The sequence below is a fragment of the Leptonychotes weddellii genome, chromosome 5 (assembly GCF_054177405.1).
Source record: "Leptonychotes weddellii isolate Sample4059 chromosome 5, ASM5417740v2, whole genome shotgun sequence".
In the NCBI taxonomy this organism is placed as follows: Eukaryota; Metazoa; Chordata; class Mammalia; order Carnivora; family Phocidae; genus Leptonychotes; species Leptonychotes weddellii.
This window is the reverse complement of record NC_138373.1, coordinates 87,422,546-87,448,783: the sequence shown is the minus strand read 5'-3', so window position 1 is coordinate 87,448,783 and position 26,238 is coordinate 87,422,546. Positions and strand designations below refer to the sequence as shown.

At 39.6% G+C, this 26,238-nt stretch overlaps 1 protein-coding gene and 1 long non-coding RNA gene across 2 annotated transcripts in view; both read left to right on the top strand.

Annotated features, from left to right (window-relative positions):
• ITPR2 (inositol 1,4,5-trisphosphate receptor type 2) overlaps positions 1–26,238 on the top strand; it is an 838,078-nt gene that overhangs the window by 631,939 nt on the left and 179,901 nt on the right. The window lies entirely within an intron of this gene.
• LOC145721384 (uncharacterized) lies at positions 10,077–23,095 on the top strand. The gene is made up of 2 exons (XR_014145037.1): positions 10,077–15,363; positions 15,805–23,095. It is a non-coding gene; the product is annotated as an uncharacterized LOC145721384 (long non-coding RNA).

Here is a 26,238-nt window from a genome sequence, read left to right as displayed (position 1 = left end):
CCATGGAAATGTATTTTTATCCACTTTTAGGTACATACACTAAGAAATAGTAACAGCTAACACCTTTATGATGTTTACTATGTTATAAAAGCCAGATGCTTGCATAAATGCTTTCTAGTGTTACTTCATTTAACCTTCATAACAACATGTTGAGAAAATTGTAGCACAGAAAGGTTAAGGAACTTGACCAAGGTCACACAGGAAAAGGGAAAAAAGGATGAAAACTCAGGGTGTCAGCTCCAGTGCCCATAGTTACTATCACTACATGAGACTGTCTTTATTATCTCCTGGGATCAATTTACAAAGCTGTAGGACTGTCAGCCATGGCTTTCAAAGGAAAATGATTTTCCTGTTTAAAATAACAAAAAAACCTTAAGAGATTTCTTTCTGTGTGTAATGATTTTGAACGTCTACTGTGCACTGAGTTTTTCAGAATAGGCTTGGTTTTTGCACATTCTATCTGGTGCTTGAAAATCTCAAACATTTTTGATAAATCTTAGTTACAATGAAACAACACACATTTTGAGTATTTGCAGATTATTCAGTGCGACTGTGAGGTTTATCTTTGCTTAGTTGCTCCTAACCTTTGGCTGAATTTTTAATTAAAACTCAAATTATAGACCATACTGCTTCTACTGTGATGCAAGAGGGGAAACCAATATGATGTGTTAATAAACACAACGTAGCAGCTTGGTATAATGAGTTGGTGGCACAAGATCTAAATGAGGGCATGTGGACAATAATAATCAGATCAAATGCTTATTATTAATATCAGATAGATGGCATAATGTTGAAGATAGTGACTCACAGACATGTACTTAAATTCCATCCCAAGTACTGTGCTAATTTCACTTTCTCTCAAAATACCAGAGTGTGGTAATCCGAGAGGTGCTGGCCAAAAGGTAAGCGGTAACCAGCAATAATCTCCAATGTGGGCATACCTTGGAGAAGGTTGCTTCTTTAGGCTTCTCACCACCTACCCACCTACCACCACAGTGTGTGTGGTCGCTTATTCATCTATTCATTCACTGAATAGGCTGCCCTGTAAGCAGACTGATTAAGAGTCCCTCATTCCCTTGGTAGAGTTGGACAAGACCTCTGGCTACTACTAGGCCCATTGCTCACTCCCTTGAGAGGAGCTGTTGATATCAAGTCTACCATGTTTTTCCCATTCAGTGCACAAAGTGTAAGCACAAGATCCCTCCAGCTCTGGCCCCCATGTAGCCATGGCGTTCCATGTCTCCTTGCCCTGACCCTGCCATTTCTCTCCTCCTCAGCCTCCCAGGCTCTTCCTGTCCCGCTCTGTCCCACTCAGCAAACGCTCCTGGGTCCTTAACTCCTTCTCCAAGGGTTCCCTCTACCTTCTTGCTTTAAATGAAGACTCACTCTCCCTTCAGGCTTCCTGGCTTTCTCAGCAGCTCTGTCAAGTGGAGTTTTTTTCTCCCTCAGGTAAAGAGGCTTTGTGTTCCTGTTGTTTCTCATTGTTACTTGTAGCCTGATTCCCCTGCCCTCTTTTACACTCTAAAGCTCCTTTGAGGTTATGCCTCTTTTTTTTTTTTTTTTTTAAGATTTAATTTATTTATTTGAAAGAGAGAGAGCACGAGCAGGGGGGAGAGGCGGGAGAGGCAGAAGCAGACTCCCCGCTGTGCAGGGAAGCCCGATGGGGGACTCGATCCCAGGACCCTGAGATCATGACCTGATCTGAAGGCAGATGCTTAACCGACTGAGCCACCCCAGAGCCCCAAGATTAAGGTTCTTTGACTGCATCACCCTGGCATCTGCCAACATCCCGGTCCTTCCCTTTTCTGCATCTAAGACTGTGGAACCTGGCTCACATTCTGTGTCTTGGCCCCTACACCTGTTATCATCAGAGGTGACTCTGGTCCTCATGGGCTGTGTATCCAATATGCTGGCTGCCCAGGCCCTTGCCCTCTGTACCTGCACTGACCTTTTTGTCTCCAAGTCCTTCACCCATTTCTTAACACCTTGGAAGCGCTCATCGCCAGGAACTGCTTCTTTCCCACAAGAGCCGATTCAGGCATCTCACTGGCTGACCTTTACTTTTTCCCATTCAGCTTGCTCTTTCAGCTAAATCTATTATAACTGTCCTTTTAGTTAAACAGATCCACTGACTCCTGTGAGTTCCCAGTTGCTCAGTTTGCTCCCTTCCTCTGCTTATTAACCCCAGATTTCGTGGTCACAAGCCCAACGATTGAGCAGCTGTTTAAGATAGGGCATTAACACAGAGTCCCAACAAAACAGTGTGGATGAGGGGAGGGATGGTTTCTCATAAGAGAATCCAAATATTGTTGCCAAAAGGTAAGGGAAATGATACCAGGCAGGCCAAGACACTACCAATGACCATACTGATTTCTTCTGCAATTTCTTCCTGACAGACTGAGTTATTTAGATGATCTGAGTTATTTGGCTCGTTTTCTGTTCATGTTCAACTTCAACTGTGTATGCCACCTCTTTCCAACTGGAACCAGAAATCTTGGCTCCAAGTTCCCTTACAAAAAAAGCTTCTACTTCACTATATACACAGGCACTCTGTGTTCTCCAAAATTGAAATGACTGAGGATATCTCTTCTCAAGGCTGAGAAAACATATGGACGAGAGTATGCTACTTCTCATCGTCTGCAGCCTTTTGACAAGACATCTGCTACAACATTTTTTGTTCTTGGATCATGGACTATTGTTTGCCAATTGTTTTCATAAATATTAATCCTTGAAATCTTGACTGACATCTAAGTTGTTCTTTTTGGATTCTTTTCTTCTTTATATGCACCATCTTTAAATAATTGTGTCACAATATAATAAACAAGGTTTTTCTTATGAAAAGTGCCTATTTTAAAATTGGAGGCTAGAATTTCTAATTCAAAAGCTTGTGTTTTCTCGCTTTTTTTCCTTTACATTTGAATTCTCCTTGCCTTTCCTTTACTTAACTAGATTTATTACTGTCGGAATACTGCTTCTGCATTAATTTTGCAAACAGTCTTTGACTTCAGCTCTTAGAAGTACCTCAGGAAGACATTTAAACTTAACTTCCCCAAGTACTTGATTGATTTAGTCCCAAGGTAGTTAACTATTCCTTCTCAGCCTGAAATTAGGAGCTTTACAGCTGGGTCAGGATTTTTTTTTTTTTTTTAAGATTTATTTATTTATTTAGGAGGGAGAGAGAGAGAGAGAGAGAGAGAGATTGAGAGCACAAGCGGGGGAGGAGCAAAGGGAGAGGGAGACCAGCAGACTCTCCGCTGAGCAGGGAGTCCAACTCCGGGCTCCATCCCAGGACTCTGAGATCATGACCTGAGCCAAAATCAAGAGTTGGACGCTTAACCGACTGAGCCACCCAGGCTCCCCAAGCTGGGTCAGGATTTTGAACTGGACGATGCATCGCCTATTTAAGATGTTTACTAATGTCAGCCAATCCATGTTAATTTCTAATCATACCTTTGCATGAGAAGATAATTTCAAAGTCTGCGATGGAAGATACGATGAGCCCACCTTCCACCAAAGGGTGTTATTTAGCGACTCTTGATAAAGTTTTACTGGCCTCTACTGTGCTCTAAGTAGCACGTGTGAAGCACTATAATTGCTACATGCAGCTTTTGGGGCTCGTTCTTATTATGCATGGTAGTTCCTGATTTATTTCGCTGTTACCTCTAAGGCTCAGTATTTCAGCACATTTTAAATTGTTTCAATTATTTCTCAATTAATAAAACAACTTAAGAATGAAAAGCCTTCCCCATAGATATTTGTCTGTGAGGCCTGCTAGCAGTCATCGACACCAAACACAGCTGGTGATAAATTGAGAGGGAAGTTTATTTGAACACAATGCCAGAGGATCTTTTCTCCTCCGTAAACTACCTGTTCAACATTGAATTTAATCTATGTTTTTAAAAATACATTTTAAGATCTCAAGAGGAATGCTCTTAGGTTTTCATAAGAGGTTTAGGTTTTTTTTTTTCCTTTTTTCTTAAACCAGAATACTCTCTTACTAAAGGAGAGTTAATAAATTGGAAAATATAGTAACTTATCAACATATGATGAAATTGTTATGTCTTCGGCTCTATCTAGAATCATGTAACATTATATTTAGAGGAGAAGAGATTTTCATATTTTGGTATCTCTAGAGGCCGTGTCAAGGATTGGGAATGTATCTCACAGTTGAGATCAAGCAGAGTTTCCTCTGATGTCTATTGACAAGTTCAGCTGTCTTCTACATCTGCCATTTTCTGAGAGTAAAATGAGATTCACATGTTTGCATACCATCTTGCTGATCCTTGCCAGGGATACTTTCTGGAAAGAGCATACTGAGTATTTCTGCTGTGCCTCTATTTTAGGGAGAAAAGAGAATCTCACAAAAATTGGGAGCTGTTCCAGGGTTGGGCCAGAAGTTGAGGAGTAGATGAAGGGCCCATTTCAGGGAGACAGCTGCTGGGACAGCTAGTGATTCCTTGCAGTTAAGAGGATGGACTTGTTGAGCAGTGTTCCACCATGTCAGGGATTAGCACCAGAGAGAGGATTATTTGGAGACAAGCCTGGCCTCACTTGCCTGGTTTCAGTCAATGACCAATACCTACTGAGTCTTGCATCACACTCTGTGGTAAGATACGAAGGAACAAAATGATACCACCTGTATTTGTTTTCTGGGGCTGCCATCATAATGCACCACAGACCGGTAAACAATAGAAATTAATTGTTTTGGAGCTCTGGAAGCTAGAGGTCCAAGATCAGATGTCAGTACGATTGGTTCCTTATAAGGGAAGAATGTGTTCCGGGCCTCTCTCCTTGCTTATAGATGGTCATCTTTTCCCTGTGTCTTCATGTGGTCTTCCCTCTGTACATTTGTCTGTGTCCTCTTCTTATAAGGATACCAGCCATATTAGACTAGAGCCCACCCTAATGACCTTGTTTCAATTATCGCTTTGAAGTCTGTCTCCAAATATGGTTCTATTCTGTGATAACGGGGTTTAAGACTTCAACATACGAATTTTTGGGTGATGCAATTTAGTCCATAATACCACCTCAGTCTTTAATCTACTCATAGATAAGACATATGCAAATGTTTTCTGTGAGCCTTTCCTGTGCTCATTTTGCTGAGGGCAATCAAATGCACTGAGCAGATTGCTGGTATCCAGAAACAGAGATTTAGGGAGTTATTTCTAAGCATTATTATTTAAGTCAGACTAAACCAACAAAGAGACATAGAAAAGGGATTTTGCTTTTTTCTTATTTGTAACTTAGACTAATGCTGAAAGAAAGCAGTTGACTGGCATAAAGACTCCGGTGGCACTGAGAAGGACATTGATAGATGTTTGAGCATAAAATTGAAACATTATATATGGATCTGATTAGTTCTGAAAACACAAAATGAAAAAATTTGAAAATGTGATAGAATTTTAATTTTAATATTTGTGATATTCTTTAGCTTCAGACTGTCTCTCAAAAGCACAGTCTAGTTTATTTCTTGAGCACTTTTGTCAAATGTTTCAGCACAATCATGAAAAGTTGCAAGTTTCAGATATGATCTTTGAAGTTTCTGTATTCTTGCAAGTTGAATTAAAAAATTATTCCGGGCTATTGTTTTGGCAATTTATCATTCTGTTTCTCTCATTAGCAAAATATACACTTAAAAATCCTTCATTGCAAAATGTCCCTTTTCTGAAGGAGTGCTTCATCCTGTTTACAAGTATTTGTAAACTCGACATGCACAATTTTACTATTAATTTTGCCAAGTGACCAGTTTTTAAAATGGTTATTTCTAATACCCACATAAGGATCAGGTGACTTTTAAAAAAACGTGACACAAACAGGGGCACTACTTTTAGCCTGGCCCCAATGCCTTATTCCTTGCACCTGTATGTGGGAGGTAACAATGAAATGAGTTCTCACTGTTTTAAGAAAGAAAAAGACGCGAGTTACAGGATTAATTACTTTTGTAAATATCCTGGCTTATAGAATATTTTTCTGATATTTTAGGGCAGCATTGTTTTATTTTCTTAGGTGCAAAGTTCTCCTCCTTGTATATTTTAAACCAGTTCTCTCATACCGACAAAACTAGGATAAGCAGCGTCCGAAAAATAATAAGAGTTCAGGATACATTCCAGACTAATTCCTTCTGTCCTCAAACAAGTGACTATTTGCATAGCTAAGTTAAGATTATTGATCATTTTTGTTTTGATGCTGGTATAATCTTTCCGATGAGACTCTAAGTCATTGCTTACTTCAATAACTGCACAGGGAAAGGGAATTTTCATGGATCATTCAGATATACATTTATACATATAGGTAAGCGTAGTAAACATGAGGCGTAGAAGTTGGTAGCAGGAAATCAAGGGTGTAAGTGAGAAAATACCACCTGTTAAAAATGAGACTGAGGTTCATTATTCTGGAAGTGGAGAGTCAATTTAAGCCATATAAGAATAACAATCACCAGAGCATTGTTATTGATGTATCACGAAGCTAAGAGGAGTGGAAAAATCCAGAAGCAGCTTTTAAAACCAATATTTCTCTAAATTTGGTTTTTCCTTCAGTTTGATACACATGACCAGTATGTGGTAAATGGTTAGGGGCAGGTTACAGAATTTAATGTGAAAATCATGTGTCTGATTTTACAGTTCACGGTTGTTATTTTCTGTGCATTTATTGAAATGTCTTAAACACTTAATGCTGCAGAGTGTTACACTTGTTTGTACTTCACATTTGCCTCAGATATTTCAGTGGGCAGAATACAATAAGGTGCATTAGGAAAGTCCAATGAATATTTATGGTAATCCAAGGGAACCACACACAGAAATGAACTTGCTTGGTTCCCAGACATTTATCTTTCAGCTTACTCTTAAGGGTATTTAAGATAAAAACAATTTGCTATAATTGATTTGTTTTACCAAATATACTAAGCATTCAGTGCTTATCTAAACCTAAAAAATGTTGGTAGTTCAACACTAAAAGTGGGTTTAAATTGAATCATAAAAGGATTTACTCTAAAAAGTTTTATTTTGGGCTTTTATCTGTCATCATTTCTTCTTTGTTGAATGTGATTTTTTATGATTTAGTATTTATAAATTAGGTAGCATGCATTTAGAGAACCCAAAATGAGAAAATAAAATATTTCTGGAAAGAAGTATTCCTTTTTTTTCCCTCTGAACATATTGCTACAATCCCATGTAGATAAACTACAGTGTTGGACAAAGCTACATACATGTGGCTTTTCTATCCAGAACAATTTTCATACCATTTAAGAACACAGTAGGGGGGAACTTAAGGTAGAGACTGACTTCAGAGAATCCCATACCAAGTACAGTTCCTGATACTGGAAGTAGAAGGCAGGAGACATTGTGTGTGGAGGTTATGACCCCGTTGATTGCAGTTGTTCATAGCCCCTTTTGGTGGGCCAAAGAACGAGAGTCCTTCTCCTACATTTACTCCTGAAGGATCAAAAAAGAAAAAAAAAAATCTCTAGGATTAATGGGGAAAATGATCCTCAGCAAATAATATCATTGGAGGATTATTAACATTGGCAACACAAAAATGAAGTGTCCATGATATAAACATGAACACAAGAGAATAGTCTATATAAGCTTAAGTATTCTGTGGCATCTGGGTCTTTCTGTGAGGCCTTCAAATCTACAGAATTCCAGAACAAATGATTGGGAAATCGGCTAGTTTTCTGACCCCATATAGATGAGAAAACAAAATATCATCTATAGATTCTTGACTGTATACAGCTATTAAATATGAACTTAATCAGCCTGACTCTGTACACAGATCAAATATGGCCTTTAAGGTAACCTTGTGCAATGTCAAGAGCACTGGTCTGGGACATAGGGGCTCTCTCTGTATCATGATTAGCTGGGGGATCTTAGGCCCCTTGGCTCTCACCTGCCTCACCCATCAAGTTAAATTAAAAGCCAAAGCTGAATCAGATGATCTTTTCAGGTCCCTTCTCTCAGGCTTCTCTGACTTTCCTTCTGTTTTCTGGATTTAGATTCTTAATGTGACTACAAAGTAAGTAAATTCCTATTCAGAAATATCAGAGTATAGACTTAAGCTGCTCCCCCCAAGATCATAATAAAAAAATTTATTAAGCTGCTTTGCAAGATTATAATAAAAATAAAAACTTGAGATATTTAATCCTCACAATAACTGTATGAGGTATGTGTAATTTCAACCTCCATTTTAAAAGTGACAAAACTGAAGTATAGGCACGTTAAGTCATTCGCCTCAGGTTTCATAGACAGACCCAGGTGACCCGGCTGGGATTAGAACCGAGGCAGTGTGGTTCCTAGGATCTTTGCTCTTTAATACTAAATTACTTTGCTGTCTCTCTTTGGGTACAAGCAGGGTGAGAAGAGTGAAAGGTGACAGGGGTTTCTGTTTCGTGTGGACTGTTAAGGGAATGCCTCTTTGACAAGGCAATAATATTTGATGGAGACTCGAGGAAGGTCAAGGGGCCCACCATGCTGATATCCAAGGGAGAGGAAGCAGTGAGTGCTAAAGACCCGAGCTAGGAGCTGGCTTCCTGTATTTGGGGAGTGGCAAGGAGGACAGCGTGACTAGGGAGGAGCTAGTGTGGTGATGCGTGGCACTAGGTCATGAGACCAGAGAAGTGGGAGAGGGACCAGATCACGTAGGGCTTTTGTAAGACATCATAAGACCTTTGGTTTTTCCCCTAAGTTAGACAGGAAGCCAGTGGAGGGTTTGGAGTATAGGAATAAGTTAAATCTGATTTATGGTTTACAGGGACCGCTGTGTCTGCTTACAGACAGTACACTGAGGAGGGAGAGCTGGGAGAAGTTTTAAGAGGTTATTGTAGTCATCTGGGTGAGAAATGAAGGGATGGACCAGGGTGATAGTAGTAGACATGGAAAGTCATAGGATTCTGGGTATATAATGAAGCTTGAATGGACGGATTTTGCTGATGGATTGAATGTGAGGTATAATAGAAAAATGAGTCAAAAATGACTCCAACGAGTGTGGACTGAATGACAGGAAGGTTGGAGGTGCCATTTATTGTGAAGGAGGAGACCATGGGGAGAGCCTCCCCCACCTTGTGTTGCTAGTGCTCAGCACAGCAAATAGGTATATTATGGAACTGAACTGGTTAGGTGCAGAATTATTCCTACTCCTCAGATGAGTACAGAAAGCTAAGGCAATGAATTCTAGCCAAGAAACCATGTCCCATTTGTGTGGTATTTTGAGCATGCAAATGGCAGCAATATCAAAAGGGAAAGTACAGTTTTAATTTGGAGGGAGATTGAGTTTCATGAGTGATGAACTTGAAATTAAGAAAGATCTGTAACATAATTTTTCTACAATGCATAGAGTAATTTTGAGCAGGATTTCAGTGACTGGTGAAGAAATGTTATTCCAGTACATTTTCCATCTTCAGGTTTTCATAAGGATGGATGTTTTATAATAAGTGACTAAGGAAGAATTTGGAAGAGGATGATAGGATAGACACTATTATCGGGTAGATGTAGTGTTTCTAGAACGTCTAAGTGTGTTGGATCATATATTTAGCTCTGTAGCCCCCAAAGAAAGTTCAACAGCTGGTATGGCTCTAATTCAAACTATTGTTAGTCTTAGGGCTCAGGGAAGCCCTTTATGTAATACCTCTGTCCCAGGATTTGGAACAGTTGAGAGACAGGAATCATTCAGATCGAGGCCAGAATGCAGCTTTAATATCTTCAGTGTCCAACTGGAAAACATACTTGAGATGTTTTCACTGGTATTTTGCTCCAACCTGGTAACAACCCCACACTCCCCCAGAGGGACAGGCCTCTAAGAGTATGACAGAGAGCAGTGCAGAACTTAGGAGAGGCTTTGCTAAGCATCCTCTTATTCCTTCTTCTCAGCTCACTAATCGGATAAAGTACTTCCCCTTTTCAGCGGAGTGGGTGATGAGTGGGTGGGCAGAGACAGGTCAGAAGTGTCACTAATCAGAGTCCTCCACCTGTGACGCATGAGGTGAGGAAAAAGGAACTTCTCCACTGACCTTTCTCTATTGGGAGCTTTTCTCATTACATAAATTTTCCTTGTCTTTATTCACGCAAGTTCACATTTTTTTTTCCTTAAAGATTTTATTTATTTATTTGACAGAGAGAGACACAGCGAGAGAGGGAACACAAGCAGGGGGAGTGGGAGAGGGAGAAGCAGGCCTCCCGCAGAGCAGGGAGCCCGATGCAGGGCTCGATCCCAGGACCCTGGGATCATGACCCGAGCCGAAGGCAGACGCCCAACGACTGAGCCACCCAGGCGCCCCGCAAGTTCACATTTTTATGAGAAATACCCCATACGTATATTATTTGTTTTGTACAATAGGAGCAGTAGGCCGTAAGCTTTTCCCATAGAACCATTGCTCAATAACAAGGCGTCAGTGTTGATACCTCACTATGTGCTCCTGCTAAGCTATGCCTAATGTCGGGTTTCACTGATGCTAAATCATTTCTTTTCTCTGTGAGCTTGAAACTAGCATAGGCATGTTTCAGTCAAGACGGACTAAAGAAAATTTCCTTAAAATGAACATTTGGAATGGATTTTCCCAGTAAGATTGCCAGTGTACCTGAATTGAAAGGTATTCATTTGATTTCCAGTCCCCAAATGCTGAGTGTTCAACTATATCAGAACCATACTGATTGGTGATGCAGTGTTTAATAGAATTTTCAGAATTGGGTGCCACTGTTAAAACATTATGCTCTTTAGCATTAACAACAAACATTTATCAAAGCCTGCTTCGTACAAAATACAATACCAAGTTCTGAGGCAACAGCAAACATCAATTAACGGCCCACAGGATGTTTATACTCCAGTGTAGAATGCATGCCGTGTGAGTACCTGTGAAGAGTAAATAATCTAAGTTAAGTCTGTGCCACCTGCTAAGGGAATTATGTAGGTGTTAGGGGCAGAATGTGAAGTCTTGCACCAAAGACATGTTTGACAGGTTTAGAATGGCTACAAGCATTTCTTAGGAATTATTCATAAAACTTGAGACACTAGAAGTGAGCGTTACTGTTACCTTTTTAGGAATAGATCATTATGGGCTTCTTGGTCCTAGGGAATTTCAGGATGCAGGCAGAATTTTAGCTGGTCCTCAAATATCCCAAGGACTGAGTTGTTTGTGCCTTGCTCACATCCCCCTGCATTCCTCTGATTAATAAATAGCATCACCCTCCTCCAAGCCGCTCAATTGGAACTTAAGTGTCATTCTTGGTTCCTTTTTATCTCTCACCCCATATGTTTTCACTGGTATTTTGCTCCAACCTAGTAACAACCCCACACTCCCCCAAAGGGTCAGGCCTCTCAGAGTATGACAGAGAGCAGTGCAGAATTCACATGCTCTTGTGGTCAGGAAGAACTTAGGAGGGGCTTTACTAAGCATCCTCTTATTCCTTCTTTTCAACTCGCTAATCTGATAAAGTACTTCCCCTTTTCAGGGGAGTGGGTGATGAGTGGGTGGACTTGCATCAGCAACTCCCGTTGATTCTGCCTAAAAATGTTTCTTGAATTTCGCCCAGCTGCCTGTCTGCCCTGCGACCCTCTGGTCTGAGCCCGTTATCCTGAACCAAGACATCATCATCTCCTGTCTGCACCACCCATGATCTCCTAATTCATCTCCCTGCTTCCAGTGCTTATAACCTCCAACCCATTATTTCCATAGAACTATAGTTGTAAATCACGGATCACATTATACCATTCTCCTGTTAAAACCCTTTGATGTTTTTCTATTGCTCATTAAAAGAAAATTCACATTTCTTACCAGAATTAAGTAAGGCCCTGCATGACCTACTTTGTGCCACCTTTTTAACTTCTCTCCCTTATTTTCCTATAGGGTAGCCACAGTGGTGTCGTTTCTGTTCCTCAAACAAGATCACCTCTTTCCATTTAGAGGCTTTTCATTTGCTATTCCTTCTGCCTGGAATGCTGTTCCTCTGGCTATTTGTGCACCTCACTGCTATTATCCTTCAGATCTCAGCTCAAATGTCACATTCTCAGCTCAAATGCCTTTCTTGACAACTCTGTCTAAATAACTTTTTCCAGGAGCGACTGAGTAGCTCAGTCAACTGATTGACTCTTGCTCTCAGCTCAGGTCATGATCTCAGGGTCTTGGGATCGAGCCCTGCATGGGGCTCCATCCTTGGTGCAGAGTCTGCTTGGGATTCTCTCTCTCTCTCTCCCTAAAACAAATAAATAAAATCTTAAAAAAAAATGAATAAAATAACTTTTTCTCACTTGTTCTTTATTATAACATCCTGTTCATTATCTTTCGTAGTACATTTTAGAAAATGCAAACTAGTTTCATTTGTTTATTGTTTGTTTCCCTCAGTAGGCCTGTAACTCCACGAAGGTCAGAATCTTGTCTTTTGTATTTATTATTGAATCTGCAGTGCATATCAGTGTCTTACATTACTCAGCAGTCGTTTGTAAAATGAGTAAAGAATGCAGCCTCTAGACACAGAGGAGAAAGAAAGTGGCCTAGCAGTCTGGGTGAGTGTGAGCAGAGGGCCCGAGACAGTGTGCTGAGCATCATAGGGGCAGTGCTGGAGTCCTCCAGCTCTGGGGGCCGGGCAAGCCTAGCAGGAGTGTTAGCAGTGGTGGCCGGGGCTGGAGGTTGGGGCCTGGGGCTGGTCTGGAATGACTGAAAGTGAAATAGTCTCAGGGGTGAGTATGAATTGTGTTCAAAGAAGGAAACAAGAGATGAATAGCAAAAGAACCATATTAAGCAGCAGGCCTGATAGGGTGAGTTCAGGTTGTAGAGGGAAAATACCAGAGAACATTAGGAGTAGTGCATCGTGTGGAAGACAGAAGCATAAGCACAAAATAGTTCAGGCTGTGGTTTATACAAATCATCCCGAGCACTATTCTGGTTGGGTTTATAGGGTGCAGAGTTGTATTTCATGAATACCAGGATAGAAGTTTGGAGAGTAAAGCTAACTTGCAGGTAAAGCTAACTTGTAGAAGGTCTTAAAGTCAGAGCTGTGGGAGTAGAATTCGCCCTTCCATCATCTTGAAGCTCCTGAAGATTTTTGATCAGTAGAGGTAATCCTGCAGGTAGCATTGGTGGCAAATACTGTGAGGTCAGGGAGGAGAGGATTGTCGTGGGCCAGGCAAGAGCTTAGGAAATGTATTTCTGAGGCCATTTCATTTGGAAGGATGGGCTTTTTACATCTGTCATGAATCCCAAACTAAAAACTATTCATAGGAGGTTATTATGCAGCGAATGGAGTGAGGACCTGGCCTTTGGGAAGCTTTCTGGGTAGAAAGGTTGGCAGGAACATAAGAGAATCTCTTCTCTGCCATTCCTTGCCTTCCGTGTTTATACTGTCCTCACCACAGGGATACTCACGTTCTGCACTGAAATTTGTTGAAATTTCCTTTTCCTGTCTCTTCTCTAATGGACAAGGAGCCTGTAAAGCTGGGCTGTAGTATTATGACACATCAGTAGGTGTCACCATTCACAGATGCTTTATCCCACTCAGAATTTCTCAAGTTGGCAGCTTTAAATGATAGAAAATACATTAACGTTTTATTTTATCCCATATATTTTGAGTCCTCACTCCATAGTTATAAGGATTTATTCAGGTCACAGGAAATCAAATTTTTTTCTAAATCTTGTTATTTACAATAACATAGTCACATTTTATTCAGAATTTTTTTGGTGATACTTTTGTACAATTGGTAGGCTGCTTAATTTTAGCTACTGTAATATTAAATTATTTATTTTACTAATATTTTAATATTTGGTGGAGCTATAGACACATCTTGGAACCAGAAAAAAATATAGTTTGTGTACTTGGTTTTCATTTTTTTTCTTTCCATGTAACATTTCCACCATCACAGAAAGTTCTATTAGACAGCCCTGGTATAGATTAAACTGATCTCTTCCGTTTAAAAAAAAAACAAAAAAAAAAACTGCAGACATCATTGTGTGTCTGGGTTCAGGATCTTACACATAGATATGTTTTAAAAAATTTAAAACAAAATTTGGCTGGGAATTTATTTTCTTAGTGTATTTCATTCTCAGTTTTAGAGATTTGTTTTACATTATTAAGACACAACATTAGCAATAAAATGGAAAGAAGGCAAGGGCTAAATGTCTAGGTATATACAATAGCTCAATATTTACTTTTTAATTTAGTTTTTTATATATACAACAGAATATTACTCAGCCATCAAAAAGAATGAAATCTTGCCATTTGCAGGGATGTGGATGGAGCTAGAGGGTATTATGCTAAGTGAAATAAGTCAGTTAGAGAAAGACAATTACCATAAAATTTCACTAATATATGAAATTTAAGAAACAAAACAGATGAACGTGGGGGAAAGAAGAGGCAAACCATGAAACAGACTCTTAACTATAGAGAACAAACTGATGGTTACTGGAGGGTAGGTGGGCAATAGAGGTGAGTTAAATGGATGATGGGGATTAAGGAGGGCACTTGTGATGAGCACCGGGTGTTGTATGTAAGTGATGAATCACTAAATTCTACCCCTGAACTAATATTACACTATATGCTAACTAACTGGAATTTAAATAAAAACATGAAAAAAGCCCAATATTTATAAATCTAATAACGTTTCTTGAAAACTAGATATACTTAATATTTTAAAAATGCATATTCTGACTGCTCCCTGGAAATAAAATGATGAGACTATGAGGCTAGGAACCCCTGTGCCTCGTGTTTAGGACTAGACAACTCATGTTGGACAGTTGGTTGTAGTCTATGCTGTATGTTAAATATATTTATTATTCCCGTGCCTTTCCAGCTGAATATTCATTTGAAATGGCAGAGATAATGTTGTATATCCTTAATGTCTAAGAAAAGCACACTATTTTCCTTTACTCTCACGCTTTACTTCTGGCCACCAAGTGTGTGAGTTTTTTCCCCATTGACCAATTCTCTATCGCCAGCTGGGCATCCTTCAGTGTAGCTCAGTTCTGCACCATCTACCTGCTGGTAGTGGCAGGCCCCACGGGTTAAGGGCTCGGTCCCACAAGGCTGCTCCCCTTTCTAAGACATCATCTACCACACTGTGCTTTTGACCAACCAGCCCGAAATGTGAGGTTCCCAGGACCCCTCCTCAGGTCTGATAATTTGCTAGAGGGGCTCACAGAACTCAAGAAGAACAGTTCACTTACAAGCTTATTATAAAAGAATACAACTTAGGAATAGCCAGATGGGAAGGCCATTCCAGACACACCACCCTCCCAGTACCTCCACGTGTTCAGCAACCTGGAAGCTTTCTAAACACGTACTTTAGGGATTTTAATGGAAGCTTCATCATGGAGGCATGATCAGTTAAGTCCATTTCCAGTCCCTCTCCCCTCTCTGGAGAATGGGGGGGGCGGTGGGTTGAAAGGTCCAAACTTCTTTTTTTTTTTTTTTTTTTTTTTTAAAGATTTTATTTATTTATTTGACAGAGAGCGAGAGACAGTGAGAGAGGGAACACAAGCAGGGGGAGTGGGAGAGGGAGAAGCAGGCTTCCCGCTGAGCGGGGAGCCCGATGTGGGACTCGATCCCAGGACCCTGGGATCATGACCTGAGCCGAAGGCAGACGCTTAACCATCTGAGCCACCCAGGCGCCCTTTATAGAATTTTTTTTAAGATTTTTTTTTTTTATTTATTTGACAGAGAGAGAGACAGCGAGGGAGGGAACACAAGCAGGGGGAGTGGGAGAGGGAGAAGCAGGCTTCCCGCTGAGCGGGGAGCCCGATGTGGGGCTCGATCCCAGGACCCTGGGATCATGACCTGAGCCGAAGGCAGACACTTACCGACTGAGCCACCCAGGCACCCCCGAAAGGTCCAAACTTCTAATTGTGAGTTGGTCTCTGTGGTGCCCAGCCCCCATCCAGCAGCCCACCAAGAGTTGCCTCATTAGAACGAAAGATGCTTCTATTATCAAAGAAATTGCAAGGGATTTAGGAGTTCTGCGTTAGATGCTTTATCACTTAGGACATGATGAGAGTTTTAGGGGCTTCTTGTCAGAAACCAGGGTCAAAGACCAAATACCAGCGGGAACTGGGGACAGAAACCCTTGTATGAATTTCTTGTTATTCCCCACTTGGCTGTTTAAAAAAGTACAGTAGAATATTTGATAGTTGCTTTCTCCCTTGCTAGCTTAGAAGCCGCAGTGTTCTGTGTCTTTTGTCCTGGTAAACCTTGTGTGCCGAATGACCGGTTTTAATGAACTGTTTCTACCAGTAGGGAAATGGTCCCTGTTTTATTTGCTGCTCTGAAAGTCTCAAAACATGTGACTGTCCATGTGAACACTCTGTGCAGATTAAGACTGCAGGGCATGATTGGAGGAGACATGAACTGCCAAGCCACCGAGGCGGCTAAGAAGGTGGCCTGCGCCAACAACAGCATGGGATTATGTAAGGCCTGCAGTGTCTGGCACCATGCTCTGCTGGAGACACATCACGTGTTGTGCAATGCTCTTGGCCCTGAAATTCAATTAGATTGCTTTGAAGGATCCGTGAGTCTGCATGAGATAAGCTTTTACTGCTCTACACTAGAAAGCAAATGGGTTGATTAGCTGCACATAAATTGATAAATTGCTATTGTAATTCGAGCAAAGATATTTGCATTATATATACATCATCATGCCACGGAGGAGCAGAATTTAAGCATTATGTAACCTGGAGAAATAATGGGGCAGAAAAACCCAACCGTCACAACTTAGAGAAAAAAATATTTTCTTACAGACACTTAGCAGTAGTTTTTTTGTTGTTTTTATTTGTTTTTATAGATTTTGCCATTATTTGGGGGAATCTGCTTAAAGGCTGCCAGTATGTTTTTTAATGCCACGGTCTGTGAATGAGAATAAAGAAATTGACAGAATGATAATTTTGGTGGGAGGGGGGAAGGAACTTTTATTGGAATGGATTTTAAATTGTGAGTTTCAACAGCCTTTTAGCACTGAGCAGATTTACTTTCATTGTGAACTTGTAGTTGATCAATTTAAGGAGTTGGGAACCTTTAGAAATTAACCTCATATTGTTTGCCTGAGACCCTTTGATACTTTTTCACAAAAGGGAGATCTGGGATGAAGGAGGAAAGGTAATAGTAAGTGTTGGGAAATTGAGATTTTGGAAAGAAGGTGAGGATGATTATCTTATTAAGGGCTTTGACGATCCACTGGGAAACCACCAAAATCAATGATGTGAGCTTGACTTTCCTCCTTCTACCCCCATTTTCCTCCAAACAGGACTTAAGGTTTTTACTGAAAGCCCTGGTAAGAAGTTGACGTTCATTAGAATGGTTTGGGATACTGAGTTGAAACCTAAGGCCCTGATATCTTATACAGAGAACTTCCATTTTGTTATATCAACAGGGATTAAGTGTACAGTTCTTTGTGATTTTAGGTGAAAAGGTCTTGAGTTGTAGTAAAACCAGTGCCATTGTAGTTTTCTCCCTATTGGAAAAATGCTTTTATTTCTGACCTATCTTTTGAAAACCTTCTCAGGACACAAATTTGCTCAATGTAACCTTATATCCTGACTTTAATCCAAGTGGATATTCATGAGTGGGTTTTTTTTTTTTCCCTAACAAGTCATATTAAAACCCAGATTTTAACAGGTTTTTATTTTAATAGATTACCTAAATTTTGTGAGGTTCAACATGCATGTGTATTTCCCACTAATTAATTTTTCTAACTATCTGCAGTAAGTGTTGTTATTCCATTTAACCAAAAGGAAAACAGATGTGTAGAGAGGTCCAACGAGCTGCCCAGGGTCACAGTGCAAGGAGCTGACTGGATAAGGTTCCAAGACAGATTGTAAGCATTTCATCTCACTATAATAATGGCCCCCAAGTGCAGTTCCATGGACTGCTACCAGGCTGGCTCATATTTCAAGGAAATTCTATTTTATTATGCCTAGAATGAAGGTCTGGGAACCTATCATTTTTAGTTTTTATATTTTATTTTATTTTACTTATTTTATTTTTGGAATCTATCATTTTTAAAAAGCTTCCCAGATGATTCTGATGCAAGATCAGAATTGGGAGCTACTTCATGTCCAATATTCTGGGCTGTAGAGATAGCATTAGAACATCTGTATTTATGCTGTACTTCATATATATTTTTTCTATTCATCCTCCTGATATATACATAAATATATAGTCTCCATATATATAATACATATATATATATATTCTTGTAAATTCAAACCAAACCAAACTGTAAAAATAGAGTTCATTCTTTTTTGTTTCTTTGTAAAACTTTAATAAAAATATATTTTTCTAGAATAGACATGAAATATTCTGTGATTAACATGGTAGTATTTTTTAATAGTCAAAAGAATATAGTGGGAAATATAATGCAGTAAGTGGCATCTGCTATAAAAAAGCTAGTCTCTAGGTCTTAAATTTATGCTAGCTGGTGTAACTTTGTTAATGAGTGAATTCAGATTTGGTTTAATGAGTTGGCGATAGAGGAATGGCTTGTTATCATCAGTGAATTTCACTTGCTGATGCATCTTTACAAAATAATAGAAAGGGACTAGCTCATCCTTTCCCTATCATAACTGAGTCTGTTTTTTTCCCCCTTTCCTGTTTGCATCTTTAAAAGATGATATATAATCCATCATTGCTGGGGCTAGGGTTCCATGAACATCTTTCTTTTCTTTCTCCTCCCCTTCCCCGCCCCCACCATCTTTTTGCGAAGATCGTTTTGTTTTGTACCACAAACATTTGTTTTAAAGGGGAATGTTTGAAAAGGCCAAATTAAGTCTGTGAACCTACATGTTTCATGACCAAAGTATTATGGCTCAGGCTTTGAATAGACTCCAGAGGGGGCTCTGAATGCGTACAACAAATCTGAAAATTTATGACAGTTCTAAGTTAATAAGCAGGGTACAGATAACTTTGCAGAACATGCACTTTCTAGGAACACATTCTTAATGTTTCAACCGTCATAGTGCATTTACCAAGTGTATGACTGGGAGTTAAGGCGGTTTTTTTTTTTTTTGCTTAAATTTTATTATTTACGTAACACCCATATTACATAATAAATAGCAGTAATCTTTCATGTGTTGTATTTATAAAAATTAATAATGTGTGTTATGGTTTTCTGAACCTCAGTCATGAGTGAATAAACTTTTCTTTGCAAATGAACCAAATATTAATGTCAGCTTTGCCTAACTACTGAAAATGCACTGCCTCACAAAAATGTCTTCAGGTAATAAAACAAATGAAATCAGCATCATACAGGTTGCTTAGGTGGAGTTTCTTCTTGAGGATTTATACCATCGAAAGGAAGCTACTCAAGGACAGAGTCTGGGTCTTCAATGTACTTTCTTCCCCAATAACTAATATTGCAACATTAATGGGATGAAGTTTGGTCCAGGATATAATTTATCAAGGTACTCTAAAAAGAAACAAATTGCATTCCTTACCTAAATGAATTCTCCCCAATTCCTGACTTGTTCCACTATAATTTTTCAAAGCTCTACCAGCCTATAGAAGATCCACACCCACAAATGTCTAATCAAATTCATAAGTAGTATGTGCTTAAAAAAAATAAAAAGGAAGATCTACTTGATGTATTAGGTTTAAGGGAGGAACAGAAAAAAACATAAGAGATTTTAACAGATTATTTCATATAAAGAATTGCTAACTGGGAATTGGAAAAAATGGAAGAGAACACTCCAGGGTCATCCAGATAGCAACTTTAAGAAGTAGCTGTCACCTCTAGGGCTGGAGCAAAGGGAGGAGATTGGAACTGCTAAAACTTAAAAATGCAGCGGAGGGGACCAGTGTGGCTGGATGCAGACTTCTGAGATCGCCAGCAAAGGTGGTGCTAGATGTACAAGTCAAAACAATTAGCAGATGTTTCTGGGGGAGAGGCATGACAGAAAAACTACAGACTGGTTAGCTAACTAGCTATGGGCAGGAACCGCCCCTGCCAGAATACTGGGTGGCTGGAATGCCACGCAGAGGAAGTGGAAGCAAAACCAGGAAGTCAACAGGAAGCCCACCGGAAGCAGACAAGAAAGAACATGTGTCCTTCTCCAGTCTTGCAGCTCCTGTCCATGCCTTCGATGGGCAGAGCCTTGCCTGGAGCCAGTCGGCAAAGCACAGATGTGATTTATAAAATTCCAGCCCCACCATCACAAGGGCCTGTGTGGAGCTGAGAGGCAATAGCTTAATAACGGGTATGCTGAAGTTTCTCTGAGAATCTTAAAATCCTCTCAAATTATTTTAAATTTTTAGGGAAGATAACACATGGTGCAAAAATAAAAAGAGGATAGTTTCTCACCTTCATGCCCCTTGTATCCTGTTCCCACCCTCCCACCTAAACTCCAACTAGATAATCACCATGGTTAGTTTCTTATGCATACACAAGCAAACATAAATATATAATCTTATCTCTGTAATCATATGAGTTATCATACCCCTATTTTGCACCTTGCTCTTCTTACTTAACAATATATCTTTGATCTTGCTATATCAGGACATAGAGAGCTTCTTTGTGTTTTTAAATCTCATTACCTTAATGAATTCTCTTACTGTTTTCATAGTTTTTCACTTTATTCTCTTCGGTATTCACAGGTTAAAATGACATCATCTGCAAATACTGATAGTTTCCAAATTTTCTATCTCTAAGATCATTTCTCTGTGCTAATTGTTTTGGCTTGTACATCTAGCACAATGTTAAATATTAATGGTAATAGTGAACATCTTTGTCTCTTTCCAGCCTTATTGGGAGTGCTTCTAATATTTCCCATTAAGCATGATGTGGATTTGGGGATAAGAGAAATATATTTTATTTTGTTAAGGAAATATCCATTTATTGAGCTTGTTTTTTAAAATCAGAAGTGATCAATTTTGTCAAATGGCTTTTCAGCATCATTAGGGCATGACCATATGACTTTTCTTTTTATACTTAATATACTATGTAATATATTTCCTTACACTTCCTACTTTGTTAACAAATTTCCTAATATTTCTACTATTGAGCCATCTTTGTATTCCTGGAACAAACTCCACTGGGTCATGGAATTTGCACACACACTGATAATTATAAAAAGGTTGTAGGGATTTATTATTGTTGATGACTATTTGTTAGGTTTTTAAAACAGTTTTACTTGTTTCATAGGAAGAATTTGGAAGTTTTTCTTGTTTGCCTCTGCTCTGAGCCAGTTAAAGAACATCAGAATGATCTCTCCTTTAAATTTTGGTAGAATTTCCCTGTGAAACTATCTGGGCTTTGTACTTTTTGGGTGTGTAGCTCTTTGACAATTTCCTCTGTTGGAAATGGTCCTTTGAGATTTTCTGTCTCATTTTGGTTCAATTTTGGAAATTATATCTTGCTAGAAAATTATTCCTTTTGGCTTTCAAGAAAATTTTTTTTTTTAAAGATTTTATTTATTTATTTGAGAGAGAGAATGAGAGACAGAGAGCATGAGAGGGAGGAGGGTCAGAGGGAGAAGCAGACTCCCTGCCGAACAGGGAGCCCGATGCGGGACTCGATCCCAGGACTCCAGGATCATGACCTGAGCCGAAGGCAGTCGCTTAACCGACTGAGCCACCCAGGCGCCCCAAGAAAATTTTTTTATGGAGATGAAAAACTGTGTTGGCCATAGAGAATCTTAGGAGCGTTTATTTTTTGTTTGTTTGTTTATTTCCCCTTTACAATGTGTTACTTAGTGCTTTAGCATTTTATTTTTCTTTCTTTACTGGATTGTCTGATGCTTAATCTTTGTCTTTTTTTTCTCCCAAAGGGCAAGTTTTCAAAAATTTATTAGTCCCATTTATTTTCTTTTGTAACCATTATATTGTACTTCTGTATTTAAAAATTTATCTGACTTAAATTTTTGCTATTTTTTATTTTTGATTATGACATTTAATTTACTTTAATTGCTATGAATATTTAAGGCTATAGCATTTTCTCTCAGCACCACTTTAGCTCCATCTTATAGCATCTCTTTCTTTTTTTTTTTTTTTAAAGATTTTATTTATTCATTTGAGACAAGGGGATACAGAGAGAGAGAGAGAAAGCATGAGCAGGGAGAGAGGCAGAGGGAGAGGGAGAAGCAGGCTCCTCGCTGAGCCAGGAGCCCGATGTGGGGCTCGATCCCAGGACCCTGGGATCATGACCTGAGCCGAAGGCAGACGCTTAACCATCTGAGCCACCCAGGCGCCCATTATAGCATCTCTTTCTATATAGGAATTTATTTATTGTTGTTTTCTAGAAATTCTGAGGTTCAGTTTGAATTTTCTCTCTGGCCCTAAAGTTGTTTAATGAGAGTGTATTATTTTCCAGACAGAAGTGATTTAATTTTTTTTTTTTAATTATTGAAGTAGAGTTGACATACAATGTTATATTAAATTCAGGTGTACAACATAGTGATTTTTCATTTCTATACATTACTCAATACTTTCATATCCTTTTTCTATATTTTTCTGTTGACACAACCAGTAATTTACAGGAGGTCTTTGAAGGTCCAAAAGCTCTTTCCCTTTCTGCCATCACAAAGACAGAACAGACCCTATAAATATGGCCTGCTTTGATGATCCCTTTTACAGCTGTCCTGCCCCTGTATCTCTGACATCGCTTTTCCTCACCCGCATTCTGACTTCCAGTGACACAGTATCGAACGGAGTTTTTGTATTTCTGGTGGGTCCTTAACTTCAGGAGATGTATTTTTGCCTTTCCTTCCTGGGGCCGCTGCTGGGCGGTTTGACCTCTCTCCTTGCTTCTTCCCTTTACTTTGTCCTCCCTGGTGTCTGCCTGACGGCTGCTGACACACGCCACCCTCATGTGGCCTCTGGAATCTTCAGATTGTATCTGTCTCTTCCTTTTGCTGAAAATGAAGTTTTCAGGGTTTCCTTTTATTTTCCTTGTGGTTTTTATTGATTTCCATGAAAGTATCATGATGTTAAATGAATTAGCCATACATAGACTGGAAGTTAAGATGTGCTTTTAAAGAAGAGCATTTTAATATAGGGCTTTGATAGCGTACAGAGGTATGCAGTAATTAGAGCAGGTGCTGCACAAATGGGGAAGTGAAATGATGTTCAGACCTCCCCAGAAAAGTCACTGTGGAAGATGAGAGAGATGCTGCTTTTCTCTTAACTTGCCTTTCATTTCCTTTAAAAAAAAAAAAAAAAGCGCTTTAGTATTGGAATTTGGTGCTAGTATTTGGATAGTCCAGAATTCATTAGTAAATGATATAAAGCTTCTGGGGTTTTTGAGTTATTTTTTTTTTCCCTACAGTTTCCTATTTTTTTTTAACCCATAGGTTCTTTTTTCTCTTTTTCTTGTTCTCTTGCTGGAACGGGAACAAATTTGTTCAGTCTGAGTAAAATTTTATGGACCCTGTTTTTCACTGTTCTTTTAGGTATCTTCTAACTTTTGATAGTGCAGAATAGGTTACTGAGCACTGAGATAGAAATTAATTTGCATGTTTGTTAAACTGTTCAGAATTTCAGACAATACTTTTCTACCATCTTATTTTTAGTTACTAGAAAAATACACAGATCGTGTTCTGTTTGAAGGCTATTTTTTTTTTCAGTCTGTTGTTATAAATCCAGACCATGGTTGATAATTATGTTTTGCCTGAAGAATTATAACCATAGTTTATATTCAAGTTTTAATTGATAAATTAAAATAAAAAATTTAAGGTCAGCTGTTCATGAAATCTTATTCCGTTTTGGTTATTCTTGGTAACCAAGGTTAAAATAGCTTGAATTAAGATGAAAAGTGAAGCTTTAGAATTAATTTCCCTTTTAAAATACAGTTCTCGGGCGCCTGGGTGGCTCAGTTGGTTAAGTGACTGCCTTCGGCTCAGGTCATGATCCTGGAGTCCCGGGATCAAGTCCCGCATCGGGCTCCCTGCTCGGTAGGGAGTCTGCTTCTCCCTCCTCCCTCTCATGCTCTCTGTCTCTCATTCTCTCTCTCTCAAATAAATAAATAAAATCTTAAAAAAAAATAAAAAATAAAAAAAAATAAAATAAAATAAAATACAGTTCTCAGTGACAGTCAGAAAATAAATGAACTGAAGTCAGTGTTCCAACAGTGTAACTCACATACAGTGGCAAGTTCCCGGAGCTGACAATTTCAAATGATAGTAGCTGGTTATATAAGTCACCCAAGATGGCTTAATGTACTATTATTTCCAGACAGAATTGGAAATAACACGTGCCAAGGCAACAGGCAGTCAGACGAAAACATAACAATTTACTTTCCAATAATTATCATCACCTCTAGCCAGGCTGGAACTTGACCGATCCAGTACAGAAGAATATCTTTTGTATGGATTTATTTCAAGCCCCGAAACATCATGACTGCAGCAAATATTCCTATAAATCATTTGTGGGACTTTATTAGAAGTGGTAATAATCGCTTCATTCCTTATATATCAAAGGAAACTGATACAAATTCCAACCACTGTGATCCACCCATTCATTTGCCCCCCCCCTTTTTTTTTCCCTTTCCCTCACTCTTTCTTTTTCCTCTTTCTCATTTTAAAAATTACAGTTACCTGGAAGCTATTTTTTTACATGCGGGCCGATTATACTAAGGAATTTAGCTCATACTTCTTCCATAGCTGGTAAAATGCTAAAAAAATAAAAACAAAATCTTGCTTCATATTATGCATAAGTATCACATCGTGCTTGAAGTATAAAGTTAATTGTGGGATTTCTACGTACTTTCAGCAGCGTGTTAATCCTTAAGCTATCACCGTGGAAGGAAAATATTTTCAGAGATTCAAAGGCAGGACAAATTAAAATGGACAAATGACAAGGGTGGTGGAAAATAGCTCAAAGCTAGAGTTTGAAACAGTTGATAATGTCCACGTGGCCTGCAGTCAGTTGATTTTCCTTCTGGGGAGCTTTTATGGGACTGGATCTACTCAGGGACAGTCACAAAGGAGAGAAAGTGTGTGTGTGTGTGTGTGTGTGTGTGAGAATTGTAGTAGTGGGGATTTGGAGACCATGGAAAAGTTGGATAGCAAAGATAAGGCAAAGATACTGGAAAGAGGGAATGCGGTGACAAGTTAAGGGAAACCTGGAGAGACTCTGGTGTTGATGAAATCATATTCCCAGATGACTTATGGCCGCTTCATGACAAGCTTGTGCTCAGCGTCAGAGTTTCTCCAGACAGTGGTGGGTCGGGGCAAAATACCTCAGGAAGAGTCTCACAGCTGGAGCTGCTCAGGACAAGACTAGCGATTACCCATCTGGGCTGACCACACTGGCTTGTTTTGGTTAAGGTTAGCACTAGCTGACCAAACAGAAGCCTGAAAACCTCTGGGGCTTAATCCGATAAAAGTTTACTTAGGTTAGCGTAGTAATCAAAGTTAAAATCCCAATGTGAGTGTTCTGCAGTGCAGCTCGCCTCCTACCCCACTCCCCTGGCAATTCCAAGCCCTAGGTTCCTTCCATTTTGGGACCCTGCCTCTTCCCAGGCTGCTTTCCCTGTCTGCGTCAGGCTACAGCAGAGGAAGGAAACACAGGATTCCCACATGGGCCAGGTTCGCGTCACTTCTGCTCACCTTCAGTCTGTTCATCCTCAACACGTGGCCCCACCTGACTGCACAAAAGACGGGGTCATGGAGCCTAGTTGGGTGCAGATGGAGGGGATTTGGTGAGTAGCTGGCCAGCCTCGGCCTCCTCTAGCAAAAAACCAGAGGGTTATCCTTTTACTCTCTTGGGTTGCTAATGACAAACTTACAGGGCAGGGCTCTCTGATGGTATCTTTAACAAGGGACTTTTACACAAATATTATGTTGTCCAGAGGGAACAACCATACTGATATTCTTTCTTCGTGGAGCTAAAATGTTAGCATCATGGCAATGTCATAATGAATCTGAATTCTGACTTAAGCAGAGGCTTTTTATTTTATTTTTATTTTTTCAAAATTTTTTTAAAGATTTTTATTTGTGTATTTGACAGAGAGAGAGACAGCGAGAGAGGGAACACAAGCAGGGGGAGTGGGAGAGGGAGAAGCAGGCTTCCTGCCGAGCAGGGAGCCTGATGCGGGACTCGATCCCAGGACCCTGGGACCATGACCTGAGCTGAAGGCAGACGCTTAACGACTGAGCCACCCAGGTGCCCCTTAAGCAGAGGCTTTTTAAAATGTAGGATGGAAATGGCCTCCACAAACCTGAGAAATCCCCTGGGCATAAATGCAGCATCCTGTGCTTCACCATGATGTTGCAGAGTGTTTGCTCCCTGTAAAGTGTTTGCTCACATGCATTTGAGTTACAAATTGGTTCCCTTCTCCATT